This window comes from Channa argus, chromosome 2 (genome assembly GCF_033026475.1).
Source record: "Channa argus isolate prfri chromosome 2, Channa argus male v1.0, whole genome shotgun sequence".
In the NCBI taxonomy this organism is placed as follows: Eukaryota; Metazoa; Chordata; class Actinopteri; order Anabantiformes; family Channidae; genus Channa; species Channa argus.
This window is the reverse complement of record NC_090198.1, coordinates 30,466,243-30,487,730: the sequence shown is the minus strand read 5'-3', so window position 1 is coordinate 30,487,730 and position 21,488 is coordinate 30,466,243. Positions and strand designations below refer to the sequence as shown.

Here is a 21,488-nt window from a genome sequence, read left to right as displayed (position 1 = left end):
GGTTAGGCTCACACTTTTGAGCAATCAGAGAATTTAAACAATCTTTGCTTAATTAGCACGTTTCTGATTTGTAGTAAATGAATACGGGCTGTGCTGACGATGTCTTTGCTTGTCCCTGCTTTGCATAACCCTCACACCGCTGCACTCTGCACAGAACGTACATGCTGCAGTAGTTGGTCGTCGGCTTCAGTCTTTGCAGTGTGTTTAAGCGCCACGTTTTGTTCCAGATGAAGGTGACACAACAATCAACCTTTGTTGCCCCCAGTTATTTGGAGTCAGTCCACCATCTGCCCACTTTAACAATTTCCTGCAGAGGGTCCTAGTCGACCATCTTTGCTTGCAACAAGGTTCCCTCGAACCTTCAAGGTGTCACTTATGGCAAATCTCACTTAATAGGCTTCCAAGCTCCAAGCTCAGCGGGATTTACATGAAAACATAGAGATAACAATTAATTCAGAAAAAAAAACTACAATTTGACTTAAAACAAACTAACAGTAAAAAGTTTTTCGTTGTTCCTCCTTAGGGTGAAAATGTGCAAAGGAATTATACATGTTGGCATAAAAATTATGTGTAATAACATAAACACGTTGTTTATTTTGCAATTTAATTGCAAAAAATGTGATTAATCATAATCTGAAATTAATTAGGTCGGATCTTCTCTAAAGTTGGTATCTTACATGTCCTTCAGTCTTTGTCTCAGGGTAACTCCCCAGTTCTGGCAGAGGTGTGTGTGTGTGTGTGTGTGCGTTGGATGAATTATTGATGTGTGCGTCTGGCTCTTGACATGCGTCTGCCATTGGAGTTGGATTCTTTGATCGCAGGAACTTCCTATATTAAAAGTGGTTATTAAAGGCTCTACTGTGCCATCTGGCAGCTCATCAAATATTAAAGGTCTGAAGCAGCAGCAGCAGCATCACCAGTGCCCCCGCACATACACGTTTACGGTGAACACGTGAAGGGAATGTTGTGGGAAATTTTACTGTGATCTCAGAGACAATGAAGAGATGAGAGAGTTGACTGTAAGAAACAGGCAAACTGCACAAATTCCGTCTTTGCTTTAGTAAAACAAAACAAAACTTCTATTTATACAGTAATGCATGAAAAAATATTAATGCTAAAATCAGGGCTCAACAGGGTGAAATCTGTAAATTATATTTATGAGCACAAAGTAAAAAGCTTGTGATTCCTAAATCTCTTTATCAGCTTCTGTTTGAGCAGCACTTTGTGTGTTGTAATCTTTTCTCTGAGAAAATATCTGCATTTACATTTCTTCACTGAGCAATGTGAACATTAAACCGACTCTTTGTGGTGAAGTCAGCCATAAATAGCTGGATATAGCTTTTCTTGGCAATTTCAAAGTTTTAGTATCTGATTTTGTGTATTCTCTGGATAATTCTTTTGATGCTGAAGAAATTCTGATGACATTACCTGATAAAATAAAGTTCAATGATTCAAGTGACTTTCTGCTAAAGCTAAAGTTTGTGCATTTTGTTGGCATAACGTTATGACCATCTCCAATTCAGTGGCTCTGCCATGAACTCTACGAACAAAAGGTTATAATTTCTCAGTTTTTAGGTTGAAACTCGATCTACTACTTTAGGGGATCGATCAAAGTGGGAGGTGGAGTCGTGATCCTTTTGTGATTCCCTTCAAAGTTGCATCGTGTAGCTTTAATTTCCATTTAAAGGATTTGAACCTGCTACATGTCATATTTTTGTGAGGATGACTATTAATTTTTCATCTGGATTTTTGAAGTTCTTAAAAAAAGGCTTTAAATGTTTAAATACTGAATTAAAACATGTAAAAGTTTTAGGTGGAAAGAGGGGAAACTGCAGATAGAAGCATGCGTGTGTGTGGTTTACAGTAGCTGGTCGTCCAGCTGTCCTTAATGCATCTCATCTGACCTCTGACCCCACCACTAACACGCTCTCCCAACGATCAGCTGCCACACTGACAACTCTCATTACACACACAGACACAAACACACACACTCACATAGTGTGTGTGTGTCCAGAGAAGCTGTCATACTGCTGCTGTGACAGGCAGCACATATGGACTATTTGCATATGATGTCTCTTCTGAATCTTCAGCCTCACCTTGAATGTGTTCACATTTCTGTGTGTGTGTGGTTGAACGTGCTCACCTCAGAGTTGCAGCTCACTGAAAGTTGTCCTCATCTGATTTTTTTTTTTCATGCTCTTATGAAAACAACTTGTCTCTGAATTATTTATGATCTGCGGGTTTTTGGCTTCTCGAGCTGCCTCACCTTCTTCTCCATGAATTTAAAAAAATCTCTAGCTGTCTCTGTCTGTCTGCTTATTATAAGCTTTGTTTTTTTCAGGAGAACCTTCCTGAACATTAGTGTCTCTCTGTGGGAACCAGAGCAGCTCAGTCCACCCCAAACCCACCAGCTGACCACTGACACATAGCAGGATAATGTGGTGGTGATGTCACATCACACAATTGTTTTTACTCTTTAACACTCTGCAGTTTTCTTCACTGTTTTCTGCAATGTGGTATGTCATGCACAAAAAAGGACGTCCCCTTTACTGCATGTCTTATGTTTTGCAGAACTGAATCAGAAATGCGGCAGGATGCTTCAGCGTCACATAACATGAACCTGTAGAGAAGAGCTGCTTTACAACTTTGACACTAAGAAGGATCTGATGTACATCCTTCACCCACCTTCATACAAATGCACCAATGGGTCAGAAGTTGTCATTTGCCTATTTTGTTCTCTATTGTTCTTCATTATTTAAACCACCCTTCCAGATCCACAGCTAACTAATATGATAACAGCTCTGTTGTTGTCTGTGATTGACATGTGGTGAAACACCTCATTTGACTGATTAGAATCCTGAAACTTCATTTAGTTCCACTTCCTGACAAATACTTTAACACTTGTGGAAATAGAAGTAGAACGCAGGAAGACATGTACAACTTTAGTCATGGGTCTGAAAGTTCCTGCAATGACAAAGGTTAATAAACCTGTATCGTGGTTCTTCTTGCCTCATTTGTTTAAATTGTTTGTATTTTAATTATAGCTGACATTTTATTCATAAAGTATTTCAGGTTTCTCTAAATCCACCTTTACAAAACACCTGTCTTTTCCTGTGCATTCTATCAGCCTGTCAAAGCTGTTAACATAAATTAGCATTATTCATGAGCCTCACTCTGATTGGAAGCTGCTGGACCCACGGTAAGAGTGTGTATACAGTGAGGGTCAGATTCTGAGGACCTGCTGATACACATTTGAGACTTGAACAAGATGTGTCAGAGCAGATTGCGACTTATTCTTGCATATCCCCATGTGATGTCACAATGGGAGCAGCCTTAACATTGCTTAATCGCCAGGCCCAAGATTCCACACATGAAATAAAGACACAGTGGCGATGGAGCTCACTCATGTGACAGGGCTCCCATCAGCCCCTTAATCCGTCCATCTTTTTGTTCTTTTTGTTTTCCATGGTACCAGGTCTTTAAGGTTGTCCAGGCACAACCAGACTTTCTGAGTGCTGTGTTTCCCTGCTATGGAAACATTTATGTATTTTCAGTTTTTCACACGCACGGTGAATGTAGCAAAACACAAACTAATCCACAGGAATTTTGTGACACGTCAACTGTGACTCTGGTCAGTAGGGACAGTGGTGGTTAAGTGAGAAAACCACTTCTGACATTTGAACTGGTGGTTTGGTTTGTCATCCTGTGGTGGATGAACACGGGCTGCAAAGCAGCTATTTCCTCTGAAACAGACACAGAACAAGCTGGAGTCCTCTCGGTTTGTTCACGTGTACCACTGAACACCATGAGGTGACGCCACGTACTGATCGGAGACATTTCAGACTTGTGTATCTTTAGCGACCAAACTACTTTTCCCTCTGGAAATCATTAATAATCTGAGTTTGGGTCTCATCTGCTTGTTCTCTGTGTCACAAAGATCCAGGCTGAGAACACTAAACAGCACTTTCTCTCTCTTCTGATTCATTTGTCATAGTAACTGGATGATTCCGAGCTGAGTGAGGAGCTCCCATGTTAGAATTCTTCATAAACAGAAGATTTCCTGGCTGCTCTCACACTGCAGCAGCAAAGTGAAAAGTTGATCTTCTGTTTCTCTTCGACAGTCATTTGTCTGACTTTGAGTCACTTAATATTCACTAGATATATTCACTATATTATCTGCAGAAAACAAATGATTCTTTCTCCAAGCTTTTGAAGGGAAATGAAATATTGAGAGTAAATCACTGACCACGCTGTGTCACTTTAGCTAAATCTCCACAGCAGGAGGTTCGAACAAACAAAAATGAAAACTGATGTAAGCTCGGCTTTGTTTTCAAATGTAAAAGGTTGAAATGTCGGATACTTGCAGTATGTTTCCATATTTGAGTTTGGACGATGGCAGCAGACCTGTTAGTCTGTGATGAACTATCTTGTTCATTTCTGTCATAAAAGACAGTATTTGTATCTATTGTAGCAGAACTTGACTGAAGGAACTTTTCCACAAACTGTCTTGTAAGAATAAATGCAGTTTTCCTGCTTTCTGACTGCGAAGCTTCGTGTCTAAAAATCAGCCGCTTCAGAAATTGTTCAGACCTCTTCACTTACTTAACACAAAATAATTCATAATTATTTACCATTTGATGACAAAGTGACAACATATTTTTAATAGTATTTGTAAAAGTCTGAAAAATCAAAAGCTGAAATCTCTCATAGTATCTGGTGTAGTGACCTAAAGCCTGAGAACAAACTGAAGCAATGTACCTTTGTTTCAGGATCTCTGAGGATCTTTGTGCCTTGTTTGTCTCATCAGTTGGACTGTGCAGCGGACTCATGGGGATTCTGGTGTCCAGATACTCAACGATTAACTGTGCATGTAGTATCTGCAAGTATTCAAGTACTTGTACTGTAGCTTCATTTGCTCCAAAAGCAATTTGGATGATCCAAACATATTTTGGTGAAAATGAGATCGACAATCGCAAAAGTAAAGAAATAAAATCACAAAAGAGAAACACAGCAACTGTGCAGGGATTAAGATGTTTTTTAACCTGTTTGTCCAGATATTCAACACAAGGTTATTACGAAGTACTTTATCTTGGTGCTGTGGAGCTTCACAGTACATAATACACCCACACTCCTCTGACTGTGTACAGGGTAAAGAAAAAACCGTGGCGAACAAGTCAAATACCGTGTTTCCAGGTTTCCTCATTTGTGGAGACGCTTGTGGCCCGAAACAGAAGCTCACTGCCCAAAATGACACTTATTTTTTTTTTTTTATTGCAAAATGTTCCCATTGAAAACATGCAAGAAAAGCTTTCCCTCAAACAATACAACATGTGCTCACATTTTTTTCTTTCCATCAGTCACCACACAGGGGACAACAAAATGCAACATCCCATGGTGATTTTGTATCAGAGAGAACGAACCCTGCTGCTCGCTGCACCTGCTCTCTTTCTCAGATGACCTGTTGAAACACTGTAAAAAGAGATTTTCTTAAGAAACCTGTCTTCATTCATTCATGTGCACAGGTCTTTGACATGCAGGACCTACAGTGGACCAAACCAGACACCCAGTGTAGCACGACACGTGCAGACAAAGACTCACAGCACTGCAAAATGATAAAACACAAGCACATCAAAAAATGTAATACTTCATCCATTTGACGACACAGGACCAGCATTAAGAAACATGCTGCAAAATAAATAAATAAATCACAGCACAACACAACGGAAATGTCTCCATCTAGAAATCTAAATGTACATCACTTTTTAATGTCCCCCGGAACCATTGAGAGAACTGTCATACCAATGTTTCCAGGGCCCGCTGAAAAGTGACGGACTTTTAGATTTGCAGATGTATTTTTAGTTGAATTTTGCACCTGTGTTGTCGAATTGATGAAGTCATTTTTTAAACTGGCTTGTGTTTTGTCTATTTGCAGTGCTGTGAGCTCTTCTACACTTCACCCAAAGTGAGAAAGGATTCATTTTACAGCACTGCGTCAGACTTTATTGTTCTTCCATATTGTTCAAAGACAGAAAAGCTGAAGAACAAAATAAAAAGAAACCCAATGGAACTTATGGGTGAAATATCCCAAAAACTGAAATGAAGAAATGATATGAAATTACTCTGCAGGTTCTCACCATCTCTGATCCAGACCAACAGCAGCACAGAGGAGCATCTTGTATAGATGATAAGAACTGAAAGACTGGAGAGTTTACACATTTACATTCAGGTTCAGAATTGTCCAAATACTTTCTATGTAATTATTCATTTCAGTGTGATTTTCTTTAGTTGGAGTTTTGGGTCACTGAATGACGTGCGTGTTAGCTTGGTCTGAACATGAACTTTTGTCTTTGCAGGTTCTTGGGTTTTGAGCTACAGGTGCCGTGAAATCTCCTCAATACAAGGCTGAATATGTGGGACTGGCTCCTGCTGTGAAGCTCGGTCTTTGTCTGGGTCAGTCAGAGAGAGAGAGCTGTTCTGCTATTGGTTGGTCCTGTGAGGGGGGGAGGGGGGTGGAGCTTGTCCTGTTGGTGGCGAGCGGGGGGGTGCTGCTGCAGATTAGCTCAGTTTTCAGGAGGAGCTGGGCAGAGGAAGCAGACTGTGCGTTCACCTCCCAGCAAACCTGCACCCGACAGGAACGGGAGCGTCGAGAACCGCGACAGGATCTGGCACCAGGACCGTCCTCTCTCCTCCAACCCGGGCAGAGTGCACGGACTCCGGACTCCCTGCAGCATCTTTGCACGGTGTCTCAACCACCTGGTCTCGCTGCTCCGGACTGTGTGTGTCTCCGTATGTCTCTGTGTGTCTCCGTGTGTCTGTGCGCAGCTGATCCGCGGCGGCGTTTGCTTTCAGCTTTTAACGTGAGCGTCTCTGCGCGCAAAGACCGATTCCGGAGTCTGGACTGAGGACAATGGCACCTCCTGCTGCAGAGCTTTCCCTCTGAATCTGGATGGATTTTTGAATGCTTTCCACCCCCACTGGATTAGGGTATGGAGTGATTCACAGCTCAGAGCAACGCTGGAAGTTACACGTCCAGACCCACAGACAGACACAGGTGAGGGACATTTGTACTTTGTGAGTCTGTAGCGGGTTTGAATCTTCAGAGGAGCAGGACGCAGCTTTTAAACCTCGACTGAAAAATGAAGTGTGTGTGTGTGTGTGTGTGTGTGTGTGTGTGTGTGTGTGTGTGTGTGAGAGAGAGTCAGGTGCATGTGACCTGCGTGTTGGAAGAGCTACATACTTCTCCACTGAGCCGTGCTCAGACCCCCTCCCCCCTCCTCATGCTATTTTTTTCAAAATTTAAATTCAAACATCACAGCGAATAACAATTCACACGTGTGTGTATTAATAGTGCAGTACATCTAAAAGGTCATGACCCTGCTCCAATAAAGCCTGAACACACGGTCACACACATACAGCTGCTGCAGATGTGCTCATGAAGCCGACACCAGATAAATGCTCATCACAGTCTGTCAGAATTCCCAACATGTTGCATGTAGTGTCAGTGAAAACAGAAGCTCAGTCTCTATAGTCACAGAGGAGCAGAATAACCTGCAGATGTTATTAAAGACAAGAGAAGAGCTTCACACCCACAGTGACTTTATTTTACTAGTTTAAGTTTTGACGAACAGGAGAATTGTCTTCTGTCTCTGCTGCCCCCCCCTCAGCTGATCCACGTCGGACTTTAAGGGATGTTTGGCAGCTGTAGTCAGCAAACGCACGTTCATTTCCCGTCAGCAACCTCAGGTGTCGCCAAATCAGCCAGGAGTCAAATGCGAAGGAGTAAACTAGAGGAGGCAAATGGAATCGGATGAAAACAGGCACAGAGACCAGGGGGAGGGGGCTGAATCATAGCACTGAGTGGTCACATCAAATGTTTTAATGTTCAGCAGGGGATGAAGTTAGTGGACACTGTTACAGACGTCCTGGGTGTGTGTGTGTGTGTGTCTGTGTTCTGCATCCTCTCTCATCATGTTTGTCTTAAATGATTTACAATGAGCTTCACTGATCAAGGGCTTTGAAAAAACTGAAACCAGCAACACGAATACAGGGTAGCTGCCACAAAAGCCTGACTGAAGTTAGAAACGGGGGAAGAAACCAGCAGCCTCACAGTCTACGTTGTTAGGTTGTCAGACATGGATCATTCTCAGTCATGTCGAGGCGACTTGGGTTTTGAAAACACACGTGTGGCTCAAAAGCCAGTAGTCAGTAAACCTGTTTAGTCCAAAACCACATACTTGGTGGTTTCTTTTGAAGGACTCGTAGTGTGTTTGTGTCGAGGTCTGGTTTGGTTTCCACCAGCTCCTGGGAGAAATATCTGGCTGCAGCTGGTTTCGAACTTTTGTCGTGCTGTTTGGTGCAGTGCAGTCTGCAGGGGGTTCACCAGAGCTGGGTGCTAGGTCTCATTAGACCGACCACTATAAAATACCAAATACAACCGAGTTTTTATCTATTCTATCAAACGTTGGTTTTCTACGTTTTGGAGAATTGGATTCACAGTAATCAGGTCACAACAGTGGATGTAAACACACTGACTGTTAATCTCTGGGGTCCTGATGGAACAGCTGTTACTTCAGGCAGAAGTCCTGCATGGTTTGACATTCAATGGATGAAATGCGTCCTAGGTTTCCTCTTTGCATTGTGCTCAGATGAGCTTCAGGAAAATCTGCAGGAAATGCGTGCGATGCTTCTCATTTCCCTCTTTCAAAAAAAAAAAAGGAGGCGGGATGAACTCGTGTGCCCAATCTTTTATAGAGCAACATTTAAATATTTACCACTTTGTTAGAATATGTGCCAAAGTCCTGCACTGTGAGGAGCGAGGACCAAACCCCCACTTGTAGCACTTAGCACCGACTCCACACTGGGAAGAGCAAAATAACATTTAGGAAATGAGAAACATTTGCTTGGAAATCTCCTGCGTGTGCGATTGGATTTCCTGACGACTCACTCGAGTTCGGCTGCCGCTGAACCATTTCACCCTTCACCTCGAGCGCCTTATGTTAATGCTGCGTTGAGTGGGTTTGGTGGAGGGAGCCAGTGACGAGTGCCAGGGTGGTGTTCAAGCATGGAGACGGTATTTCAACCCGACCGATTACAGCACTGATATCTTAAGAGGCTTATGTTAAAGGGGAAATGCCACCAATTTAGTTTTAATAAAAGTTTAAAGTGTGTGTGTGTGTGTGTGTGTGTGTGTGTGTGTGTGCCACGCAGGGAGGAAGTTTCAGAGTTGCATTATGGGAAATGTAGTGTTCGGCTTATTTGGATTGGATTAGAAACTTAAAGGTCCCCTGTGTTCAATGTAAAATACTTAGGAATAAATATTTAATGAGATGCTGTAGGATGAAAGAGATATGAGATATGTTTTTCATTACAAGATACAAAGAGCAGTGAACGTTAAACTTAAAGCTTCTGTTAATAAGACACAAATAAAACCAACAATGTAAAACTTTCAGTGGGGACACATTAAATGTCCAAATGAATGTGGACATCCTCTTACTATTAATACTAAAGCATAGACATCTATTTTAGACCTCAGTGTGTGTGCTGATAATTTGTGCACAAAGTCAGCGGCCTAGAGAAATGAAGTAGTGTGTGTGGAAGAACTTGGCTGGTCTTCACCTGTGCACTGACCTGAAATGCAGACTGTAGATGCCTGCAGCAAGTTCAAACTCTGCTGGAGAAACAGAAACCAGGAGTGGAACACGCGTGATTAGATCACTGAGGTGCACGTGGAGCGTACCTGTCGTACCTTAGTGATGTAGAGAGGCCAGGTTTAAACCGAAATGATCCTGGACACGTGCTGACTCGCTCTGCAGTGTAACAGAGCAGATAATTACAGTGAACATGTGATTACACCTCGTTATCCATGGTCACTGCCATTGGTCAGAGATGCTGTGTGGCCCGTTACCGTGGTGATGGGTCCCCACAGCTGGGTAATTATTTATCAAGGAAGGGAAGAAGAGGAGCAGATGTTCCACATTTAATGTGCTGAATGATCGGAGCTTCAGGTGTGTGGCTCTTTTCAAATCCCAACTCAGGCGTTGACATGGATCTGAAATAAATGGAGAATTTCAGCTGATAATTGTCTTTTCCAAGCATCTTTCATAAAAGAGCAGAAAGCGCTCAGGAATGTGAGGGCAGCTCTGTGTGGTTTGAGCAAATATGTGAAATATTGTGCAAATATTATGAAGATGCTTTTAGCACCTTTGGGTGATTATTTTATTCCTCTGCTCCTGTGATATTATGAAACACATATTGTTGTGGGAGATGCTCTTCTTCTAGCTGGCAACGAAGTGATTGAAACTTTTATTATTTTGAGGTTTACGCAGTAATGAAAGTCGTTTTTAATGATGTTGGAATTGAGCACGTAACGAAAGCACCAGTTCAGTCTCTGAAGTTTGGAAAAGAAGGAAAGCGACGCTTCGTCCCACAGGTTTTAATGAATAACTGAGAGCAGCGCAGACGTTGGACTTCCTGTCCGTCTGTACAGCCACCTTCTCCGTCACAGCAGCAGCAAACTTTCCTTATTAACCTATTGAAGGCCCAGAGTGTCAAAGCAAAGCTAAATCATTTAGGAAATGGAGACCCCCAATTTAGAGGATTTACTGGTGGATTAAATAATAAATTCCTATTGTTTCTATTGTACAATTAAAATCCTGTATTTATTCAGTGACTTGTCGTCCTTGTTCTGTTCTTTCTGTCGAAAAAAGTATAAAGTTATACTGTTTGACTTGGACCTTTTCGTAATCTTGAAGAAGATCTACAGCTGATGGATTTTTGCAGAGGTTGTTGGATGAATGGTGGACGTGTGAAGTCCAACATGTTTGCTTCCAAACAGAGTGTGTGGGAGCTGCTGGACGGTGTCACGACAGAGACACAAGTCTCACTTTTTGTCGTTTCTTTCTCAGTTTTGTTTTTAAGGTGGACACCTGTCATCACACCAGATACAACTGGGAACACGAAAAAGCAGAATATGGCCTCATTAACCAAGCTCGGACTCTCTAATGAGCAGATGTTGTCGGGGAAACAAATTGAATATGTTGCAAAAATGTGTCCTCATTAAAGTGATTAAAACGGAATCCTGGAAGCATTAAATGTCTTTTACAGCATATTAGATGTTAGATATTAATAATACATATGTACATAAAACATAACGGCTGAAGACAGTTTCCTTTGATGCATCACGTTTGCTTTGCTGACAATGTGCATTATTTCTATTAAAGGCAAGTGGAGCTCTGAGCTTTCCAGAAAGTTCTTCACTAATATTCACATTTCTGCACTGTGTGTGTGTGTGTGTGTGTGTGTGTGTGTGTGTGTGTGTGTGTGTGATGTTCTTGTACGTCAGCATGTTGTAATGTTTCCAGGTTGAGTAGGTGCTATTATTACCAGAATAGAGATTATGTAAGTGCCATTTGGCTTCCAGCTGATGGTATCAGTTCAATACTGTATTGATCACTTGGAGGAAAGTGAAAATTTGGATCAGGTTTATGGTCCAGAGCTTTTAATGCCTAAAAGCTTTTAAGTCTTAGCTCCACGTATGTGATGCAAGAATAAAGATGTGAGTGAAGACAAACAGTGGAGCTGTTTTCACGTTGGCCTCATTTTGTCTTTGGTTCTTAAGGTGCTGCCTTGGTGTTTTTTAAGCATGAAAATGAATTTAGGAGCAGACTTGGACTGAAACCTGCATTTTTACTAAGAATTCTTCTACATCTGTATTGCTGGATACTTGTCACTGCTGCCTTCTAGCTGACATTTGTCTCTGCTCTGGTCTTACATGAGCTCCTCTCTTTTCAAAATATGATTGTTCAATATCTCCGCTAGATCCAGAGTAATATTAATGTCACAAGCTCTGCTGGGTGATTTTTAATGTGCTCTGCAGCTCATGTAGTTCAATGTAATAATGTATTTTTATTCTTTTGACCTTAAACTTTTGTAATACATAGCTTTTTTTTTTTTCGTCTTTGAGACGCCTTCTGCCACGTACAGTAATATACACAAAGGGTTTGTTCGATAAGACGATTAAAAATCCACTTTCACCACCTTTTGGAAGGACAAATGGGAAAATGAAAGTAACAACTGACAATTTGTCTCTCTCAGAAAGTGTTAAGTTCAGCTGTTCACACAAAAGCTGCCAAAAGAAGTTTGATGAATGAAAAGAGAAAAGGAAAAAGTCTGCAGTTTCCACCTTCATGCACCGGACTAATTGCTGGTTTTAAGAAGATTGAAAATTAAGGGCTGTTTCAGGTCTGTCAGGCTCGGTCATTCTCCAGTGTTGGAAACGCGAGTCGCACTAACTTGGACGTCGCCAGGGTCGGTGAGGTCTACATCAGGAGTTGGTGAAACCATGGCAACCTGATGAGAAGTGGGATGAATGGATGGATGGAAAAACCATCAAAGTAGTTCTAGTTTAAAAAGTCAGCAAATTCCAGTTCTTCATCTTACACATTACAAATTAAGTTCTCATAGCACCAATGATTTGCAACGTGTCAGATGAAGGAGAAAAAGCGACATTGATGATTTATAAAAATGGAACTCTAGCCTCAACTCTGCTTTTATACTTTGCTTAAAAAGGTTCAACGCATCTTGGAAAGGTGAAGGAATTAGAGTCTCCTACATTCAGTAAAAACATGAAATACTACTGTTTCTTGCAATTTGCACAATGGACTCTTATTTAAAACAGCAGGATTTAGCACAGACAAAACAGCATTTTTGGTAATCGCACCATATAAAATAAGCCACTGGAGGTGTTTTTTTTTGTTATTTATTTTTCTTTTAGAGAGGCTTATATAAAATTCTCCACTTTAGGTGGAGGCAATGAACTGAGCCCAGTTTCTCTGTCCAAACAGGACGGATCTATTGCAGTCTCGTTTTGTCAATGCGCTTTATGCAGTTCTGGACCTCACAAATGCACCCAGTACTTTCAGGACCAGCAGGTTGGCTAAAGCCATTTATTTATTTATTATTTAAAAATCCCCCGTTTCCTGTGGTCTAACTCATCACCTCTACTTCCACAATATCAGTCTCCAGGTTCTTAATAGATCCGGCAACATCTCGAGTAACATTGACAGTGTGCTGCTGAAACTAAAGTTTAATTTGACTTTTTCCATAATCCCACTGCACAAGATGCATAAACCCTTCTTCTGTTTAAAAGCAGCCCATAAATAACTAAGAGCCTCTTTACAGTTTAATCTTAAGTTAAAATAGTTAAAGTTCCAATATGCAACTTTTGGTCAAATATTTCTGAGCATTAAATAAGAGCAAAGAATGATCTGAAAAAACCAACTGGCATAATTTTTAAGTGATGTTTAAGACAGTAAAACCGGTCTAGTGGGGGTAAGGACATGATGTCCTCCCTTAGGTGGGACCATGTGTGCTGCCTGCAATTGTTGTGCATCCTTCTCTATACATTCACCAGGCCATGAGAAGAAACCAGCTGCTTAAGAGCTTGTTGGGAAGCTGAGTGAGGATCAGCCTGACTGCGATCTAGACGTTGATTTTCAGTGCAGGTAAAATCCCAATCCAAGAACAGTCCATCAGACCTTCTTCAAAACCAACTTTTTCTCTGTACCTTTAGTTCGAGCATGGATGTTAAACGTGGTCAAAACAAGCTTTGGCTAAAAGAAACCTCCCCTCTGTGATATGCTGGACCTCCAGGGAACGTGGAGAGAATGCTGTGGAGAAGAGGAAGCTGACGCCTCCACTCAGTGTGGTGTTATGGCTTAAAATCACTTCTCCTTCCCATTCGTTATTCCAGTCTGCTTCATTATCGGTGTGTATAAATAAAACACCAGTGCACTTCATTTTAGCAGTTTCAAACACTTTAAACTTCCCACTCGAAAAACATCCATGTTGAGTGAGATAAAAGAGAAAACAGTAAAAACAGCAAATGCGTTAAGGTGCAAATCAGTGCAGCCTTAGTCGCCATTACTGAGTTTAAGGACCAGTTTCCCTAATCTGAATATTTCCTGGACGATTGTTCCTCGTGATACCTGTCTGACGTATAAAACCCTTATCTGTCTGGAAAAAGTTCCTCCAGTTGGACTCACTTCATGCTTTGTTTCCTTGAGGAGAAACAAAGAGAACTGTCTCATAAGAGACACGTCACTCGTGTCTGACAGAACCTTTCTGTCTGTTCTTCCTCTTCCCACTTTCGCTTCACTGAATACACTTGGTTTTGTGCCTACGTTTCTGTTGTGGAACGTAAGCATCCTCATCTCGTCTCTAACATACGTTTTGGGAACTTTCACCTCACGCACTGCACCCGACTTACCTGACTGAATTGCAACATCTGTTTTCTCTGCTGAGGAACTCGGTTTACTTTTGTCGCTGGCTGCGTCAGCGGCATCACAGAAAAGAACAAACTATTAACTGTGATCCCAGTCTGGATCACTCTGTTACCTTTCTCTACCTGATCCAGCAAGAGAACAACAGCATTGTTCATGCGAGCAGCTGACTTTAGGCTCCCGTACAGCTAAGCTGACCTCCTCCACGCTGCACGGAAAACCAGCACCAACTTAGTGAAGCAACACTACATACATACAACACCATAACCAAATCTCCAAGCTGGTTCAGAATGACACAGCTAAGATCCTGACGGACTTCCACATACAGACTGATAAACTGGTAATGGCCAGTCAACCTGACATAGACGTTGTGGACACACAGAAGAACAAGGCTGTGGTGGTAGATGTACCAATACCAAGCGATACCATCAGGGAACATTAGAAGCTTGAGAAATGCCAAGGGCTGGGTGAAAGGTGAAGGTACAAGTGGTTCCTGTGATTATAGGAACACCGGCTCAATCAGATTCCAGGAACAACATCTGAGATCTCTGTCCAGAAGTGTGCAGTCCTAAGAACAGCTAAGATGCTGCGCAGGACCCTCAAGCTCCCAGGTGTCTGGTAGAGGTCTGGAGCTTGAAGAAAGGAAAATTAAAAAATGGGGAAAGCGCGGTGTCCACTCTAGAAAGGTCTCCAGTCTGTCAGCCATTCACACCTAATTATCCTGACATGCTTGTCTTTGGACTGTCGGAGGAAACGTGAACAAAAACCCACGCAAGTGCAGGGAGAACACGTAAACTCCACACAGAGAGGCTGCAGCCGGCAGGTAACTAATCACTCCACCACTTTGCCGCCTGTGTTTTCCTCATGAAATATAGAATGTAACAAAGTTCCAACTCTGGCTTCATTTCATCTCCACACAGTGAAATGAAATGAATTCTTTTTTTCTTTTTATCCTTTTAACCAGCTCCAACTCGCGTCTTTCTCTCCTGATCCTGACCTGCTGCTTTTTCCAGAACATTCAATGATGGGGTGTTGTGAACTGAGACTTCTCACTGAGAACTCTCTCAAAGTTTGGGATCCACATCGAGTGGACCTGGGACAGGCACAAACGGTAGAGGAGTCAGAGACAGATGGACGTAGTTTTGGTTTTTCAGTGAGACTAATTGCAGTCTCCTTTTTCTTTCCATTTGATCGTCTTCATCGCTGACCTCTCTACGAGCAGTAAGCAGCAGGGTGCCCGCTGATTCACACTAAGCTGAAATCCCAAAGGATATCAGCTGATTACCCCGTGGCTGTGTCCTCTTCCCCTTATTCCGTCCATCCATGCTCTCTCTGCTAATGGGTTCTCCATTAACCTCACCTGATGGCCGTGTGGGTAATTGCAGATTTATCTACGGCCCGTGGTTGCACACAATGAGACGTAAATAACGTGTTTGACCAAGCAGAAAGGGACATTAGCCGGCCGGGCCTGTGTCTTCTGTCTATAATGGAAGCTGCTGCCAGAAGCTCAAACTGTGACGTCCTGTACAGTTTTTTTTATTTATTTATTTTTATTCCTCCCGCCTCTGCTCTTCTGTTGTGTAAAAGGACGCCCAAAAATAAATTCAGTAGGGACTCTGATGTAGGTGGAGCGGACCACACTGTGCACCTCCATCGCTATCAGATGGAGGTTTTTCTCCACCCAGCTTTAACAAAGCGTTGACCCACATCCTGCAGGTGTCTTGTTTGTGCCGTTTAAAGGAGGTGGGCTGGAGATGTGGACACACTAAATGTACAAACACTGGTTCTGTGTGAAAATGGAGTTTGTCCACAAACTGGTGTGAGGTTTTTTTCTTGCTTAATTTTATTAATAAATCATTGAATTAATTAATGTTTGTATTTGCAGACTTCTCTGTTTATTACATATGAATCTTTTTCCTGAGTTGCTTTGTAGCTTTTTGTCCTCAGATTTTTTTTTTGTATGATTCTTCATCCTTAATACAGCTTTTGTTTATCTTAATTCACTCTGAAATTCTCAGCAGTCTTTCTTTGTTGGGCTGATTCATTTCTAAGAAATTAGCCGACGGGCCATCACATTAAAATCATTTACCAAATTCACTTTGATCCATTCCTTGTTTTCATGGTTTGTAGATTTCTCTGCTGGCTGAAGATGAGCCATCGCACCAATGGGTCCATAGGTAGATTTATGATTTGTTAGCGAGGACATTTGTACCAGGGATCTTGTGCAGATCAGCCACAACATTAACACCACCTGGCGGTTTATATATAAAATTATGATTGATTTTTTTATAAAAACATTATGAACTAATAAACGCTAATGTATCATTATAGCTTAACCACCTGTCAGAGCATAAAGTGGTGAAATCAGCTCAACCTTTGACCCTCATTTCTTTTAATTAATTACTGTACACGTTTTACCACGTGCTGGTTTTAAATACACATTTTCTTAGTGGAGTACTGTAAATGTAGATTATCAACGTTGTACTTTTAACTATGTAAATGGTTTGAAGTGCTACTTGTCGGGAATCTTTCAGGTCATTTGCACTTGATTATTGAGTCTGTGTACTTTTACTTCGTGTGTACAGAATGTATTACGTGTTGCCCTGTAGCTGCAGACTGCTCAGAGTGGTCCTGCTGAACCTGGTCCTCCATAGCAATATTAAGATCATCTGGCTTAATGTTGTGGCGGATTAGCATGTGTGTCAAAACCACCGCGGACAACAGGAGCTGGTCAGTGCAGGACATCAGTGCTTCAACAGTTCGATGAAAGAGCCGCATTTTATACATGGATGAGTGTGTGTCTCTGTCTCTCTCTGTCTCTGTCTCGCTCTCTGTCTCTTTGTGTGCTTCTTTTGTCAATGAGCTGTAATGATCCAGTTCTCAGATAAGTCCCACCACGGTGTAAAATGTTCTTCACACTCTACTGTACATGTATTTTACTTGCAGCAATTCACCGTCAAAAATTGGATTTTCAGTGTGAAATGAAAGTCCAAGGAGCTTTAGGAAGATGCACACAACCTCTTTAATCCAGCGTTAGAAATGCGTGGAGGGTGTTTCTGATGCCGTCCTGCATGCTGTTCGGGAGGACTCCTAATTCCACTTAAGATTAGCACAACGTCCCCGACTCAGCACAGGGACCTGTGGACACATCCACAGCACGTCTCTTCGATGCACAGTGTTATTATTCACCGGTTTTATTACTGTTTGTTTTTTCGTGTCAAATGTGCAGTTGTGAAGCCGGGGGATTCCAGGAACCAAAGAAACATAAGAGACTGTTAATATTTAATGCTGCCAAAGGCCACAGATAAAATAGGCTACTTAAAATGATGATGGTGCTTCTGTGGTGCCCAAGTGGTCCCTGCTTTAGCTCTGATCAGAGGCCATTATCGCGTCTCATCTGTGCGTTTCACTAAAAGGGAGAGTAGAAGAACATATTCATCGGATCGAGTAGCTCATGTTTCGTCCTGAAATGCGTGCAGGCGACCTCTGACCTGTGTGATCTGGTTTCAGCTCATTATGTGTTTGCTGTGTTTGTGTTTTCACTCCCTTATGGCTGAAAGCTGTTTTTTCAGATTTATGTTACTTAGGGTTAAACGTTAACAAGTGAGACAAACTGCTGTTAGGAGGCTGGTTTATCGCCACTTTCACTAAACACTTACACATGCTCCATTTTGATGTGTGCTTTGTCATGAAACTGTCGGCTGACAGGAGTTTTATTGTCATTTATTCAATCATGAGCTTGTGTTAAGAGCATTTTGGTGATTTTTAAAACGGGTCCACATCAGAGACTGATGGGAGCTTGGGAGAACTGCCAAATGAAATATGGAAATGCTTCCTTGTTCCTCTCAGGGGTCTGATGTTTTACGATTTTTATTTTAGCTTCACTGACATTTCAGCGATGGCTTCAAAGAAAATTCTGGATTTGGTTTCTGGAATTACAAAACCTGACGATTCCTAATGGATTATTGTTACTGTAGGTTTTTTTTTTTAAACAACATTGAGGCTGATTCATCTCCTGTAGACAAAGGTTAAACATCAAATGATAAATATTAGACAAACGTTAAGAATTTTGGATGTCAATACCTCAAATTTACAGTCTATCTGTAAACACATTAAACAACATAGAACTTGAATCTGGCATTATGTGAAATGGGCATCAGCTCAAATCCATGTTCTGTTAGGTTGAGCTCTAGTGATGGACACAGTCTAAAACCTCCAACTTTTCCCCTTTGAAGCCCTTTGTTGAATTGACAGTGTTTTGTGTGTGTGTGTGTGTGTGTGTGTGTGTGTGTGTGTGTTTACAGGCACCTTAGAAACCTGGTCACTGGAAATACCTGCAGCAGTATCCTGATTTCTCCTCCACCTCTGACTTATTTTGAAGCCGGGCTCACAGATTTTATACTGTACAGTTAAAAATGTGACAAGTGTTTTATGACTTTTCTTTTTGTGTGTGTGTTCGTGTTGCAGCCGAGTGACCGAAATAAAGGGGAAACACACACAACTAATCCAACACGGGAACCGTCGGAATTTAAAGAATCCTGACTGACTGTCTTGCTGCAGGATGAAGCTCCTCCACTTAGATTAGCAGACAAAATGTTTATCCACCTCCTAATTTGTTTTTCTTGCTGCCATCATGAGTTCATCACGATCAGTGAGCCTGTTCCAGGAACAGCCATGCAGCAAAAAAACGTTTGTGGATCATCTCTGGACTTTTTTATCAATTCCAACCTGACTTTTTCATTCTTCCTGTTGAGGATGGGTTTCATCTGCTCAGGAGGTTTTCTGCAGATGGTAGCTTGTGATACCTTCAGCTCTGTGGAAGTTGCTAATGTTACTGACTGTTGTTTTGGGATTTTTCTTCTCAGCTCTCATAAGTCTTTACTTTACTGCGCCATTTATTTATTTGGAAAATCTGATGTGCCACAGCAGCTTTGCCTAAATTTCTCAACTCCCTACATCGTGCCGATTTGTGATCATTGTTGAGCTGCACCAGAATGTTTTCTGAGCTTCATATCTTTCTGGCACATCTCCAGTCAGACTGTGCATTAGAGTCTTGAAGATCCAGAAAGATGATATTAGTGGGTATGTTTCTATCTAACTCTGGATAAATCTGCTGCATTGAATTTTAATTTGGTGGATCATGACAAACCAACATTTACCTGAGAATTTGTAGGATTGGGTTCCCCCTGTGTTCCATACCCGACATGTTGTCACCGGCAACAGGGGGATAAAGCTTGACCTGTGTCCTTCTTCTCTTCAGGTTAGTTGGTTGTGGAAAACAGAGCAATGTTGCTGCAGTGCTGATCGCTCTCAGCTCCAAGCTGCACGTGGGAGTCCAACTCTGATTTGGTTTCTTTTTATAGAGGACCCTGCTTTTTTCTTGTGTTCCTATTTCTGGTGTGTGTGTGTGTGTGTGTGTGTGTGTGTGTGTGTCTTGCAAAACCCCTCCAACTTTAACGTGACAGAAATCTAATGCTCTTACCGAGGAGAAATAAAACCATTACTGTCACACAGCAATAGGCCACAGCATTAGCACTGGTGGTCTTACTGCTGACATGAAGGACCAGGGTCAACATGTCCTCTCTGCAGCTCAGTACATGGTTAAACATGTACAATGATTATTAAAGACTCAGGGTCAGAGGTCACTGTTGGTGGAGCTGATTAACCACTTTATGTGCTGACAGGTGGTTATGATGGATCATCTTTTGTTAGTTTATAATGTTTTTTTCCTGAGTAAATTACATCTTGAGCCTGTTTCACATAAGTGATTTCAGTGCAGGGTCAGCGCACACAGGATTGAAACATGATAGAAAAGTGGGGCACACAGTGTTCACTTCACAGCACATCATGGCTTTGTCAACGCGCCTGTTTGTTCACTTTTAATCCTCATGACAATTCAGGACAGAGCAGCGTGCACACGTGAGCTCATGCACAGAAAGCAGACTTTGTACTAGGGGGGCTCACAGGAGAAAGTCTGGGATAATGTCAGGAGCATCTTACTCAGGCAATTCCTGGTCCACACAAACCAGGAATTTCAGGTTTGTAGTCCATGTGTGAAAGGTGCAATATTCTTATTATAGGTCGTATTAATGCTGCGGCTGATCGGTGGATTTGTCATGTGCAGTTGTGTTTTGACCTGATGTGATATACAAGCAGCGACGTCACAACTCTTCTTTTTTTGATAACTTTGTGGTAAATAGTTAGTCAACCAAATGTAGATGCACACAAAAATACATAAAGTCTGAATTAACTTTTGTCGTCTAGTTTCTTTCCCTGGTCCATTAACCAGGCCTGTTTATGCTGTTAAAATAGATCTAGTAGCCTGAACAAGTCTGCTGGTTTCTGTTAATGTTAATCCCTAATGGCACCCTGTTGCTGAAATTGGAGGCTCCGGTTGCACTTTAGCTACTTGAGTTTGTGTTAAGTGAAAGAAAAGAGTTGTTACGGTGACGAGGTCCTGGATTTTATCACACTAAAAGCCAGAATGAATAAATGAAAATAAAGCGAACGGGTGTTTAGTTGGACAATGTGGACCCTTAGCTGGACTGTGTTTTGTTTCAATTTGACAAATTACTTATCATTAAAAAAGATTCTGTTTATGTCTAGATTTAAATTAAAATAACAACAGAAGTGATCTCTAAACTGAGCGTTGTTAGTATTTTTAATCATGTGACCACATGGTTATGGCCTTTTTTTTAATACACTATAGGGGCGGTTGGTAAGGCAGTCGTACACGGACCACAGGGTCAGTGGTTTGATCCCCGGTCCCGGCTGTATGTCAGTGTTTCTGGCCATTACACAGCCCTTTCCCCTCCCCAGCTGTGCAGTGCCGTCCTGGTAGAAATTGGGGAGGGTTGTGTCAGGAAGAGCATCCGGCTTAAAAACTGTGCCAAATCAACATGCGGACAATGATCCACTGTGGCGACACTGAACTCACGGGATAAACCGAAAGGACAAAAATAAATAAAAGATTTCCATAAATTCCTGTGTATGGAAATCTTTCATTCATAGGAGAAAGTACAACATGAATTTTCTGTCCGTGTTTGTGGGGGGGGGGGGTTTGTTCTAATGGGCTGTGTCTAACCTGTAGCTTCTCAACATGATCCCTGCATTTAAATGGCCAAAGCAGGGGGGTGTTGGCCCTATGGGCAGATTGAGGGAGATGGAGGGGGATTCCTGCATGGCCACATGAATGAGGGATGAGTGAAG

The 21,488-nt window shown here is 41.9% G+C and overlaps 1 protein-coding gene across 4 annotated transcripts in view; it reads left to right on the top strand.

The window, feature by feature from the left end:
* Positions 1–6,228: 6,228 nt before the first annotated feature.
* The window catches only part of large2 (LARGE xylosyl- and glucuronyltransferase 2), a 76,960-nt gene continuing 61,700 nt past the window's right edge, over positions 6,229–21,488 (top strand). For 2 of the 4 annotated variants that reach the window (XM_067491493.1, XM_067491446.1), the window contains exon 1: positions 6,230–7,051. The gene's annotated coding sequence lies outside the window, so the exon portion shown is untranslated. Of the gene's footprint in view, positions 7,052–8,856; positions 9,071–21,488 lie in introns of those variants that run through there. The other 2 variants (XM_067491472.1, XM_067491455.1) reach the window with 2 other exon arrangements.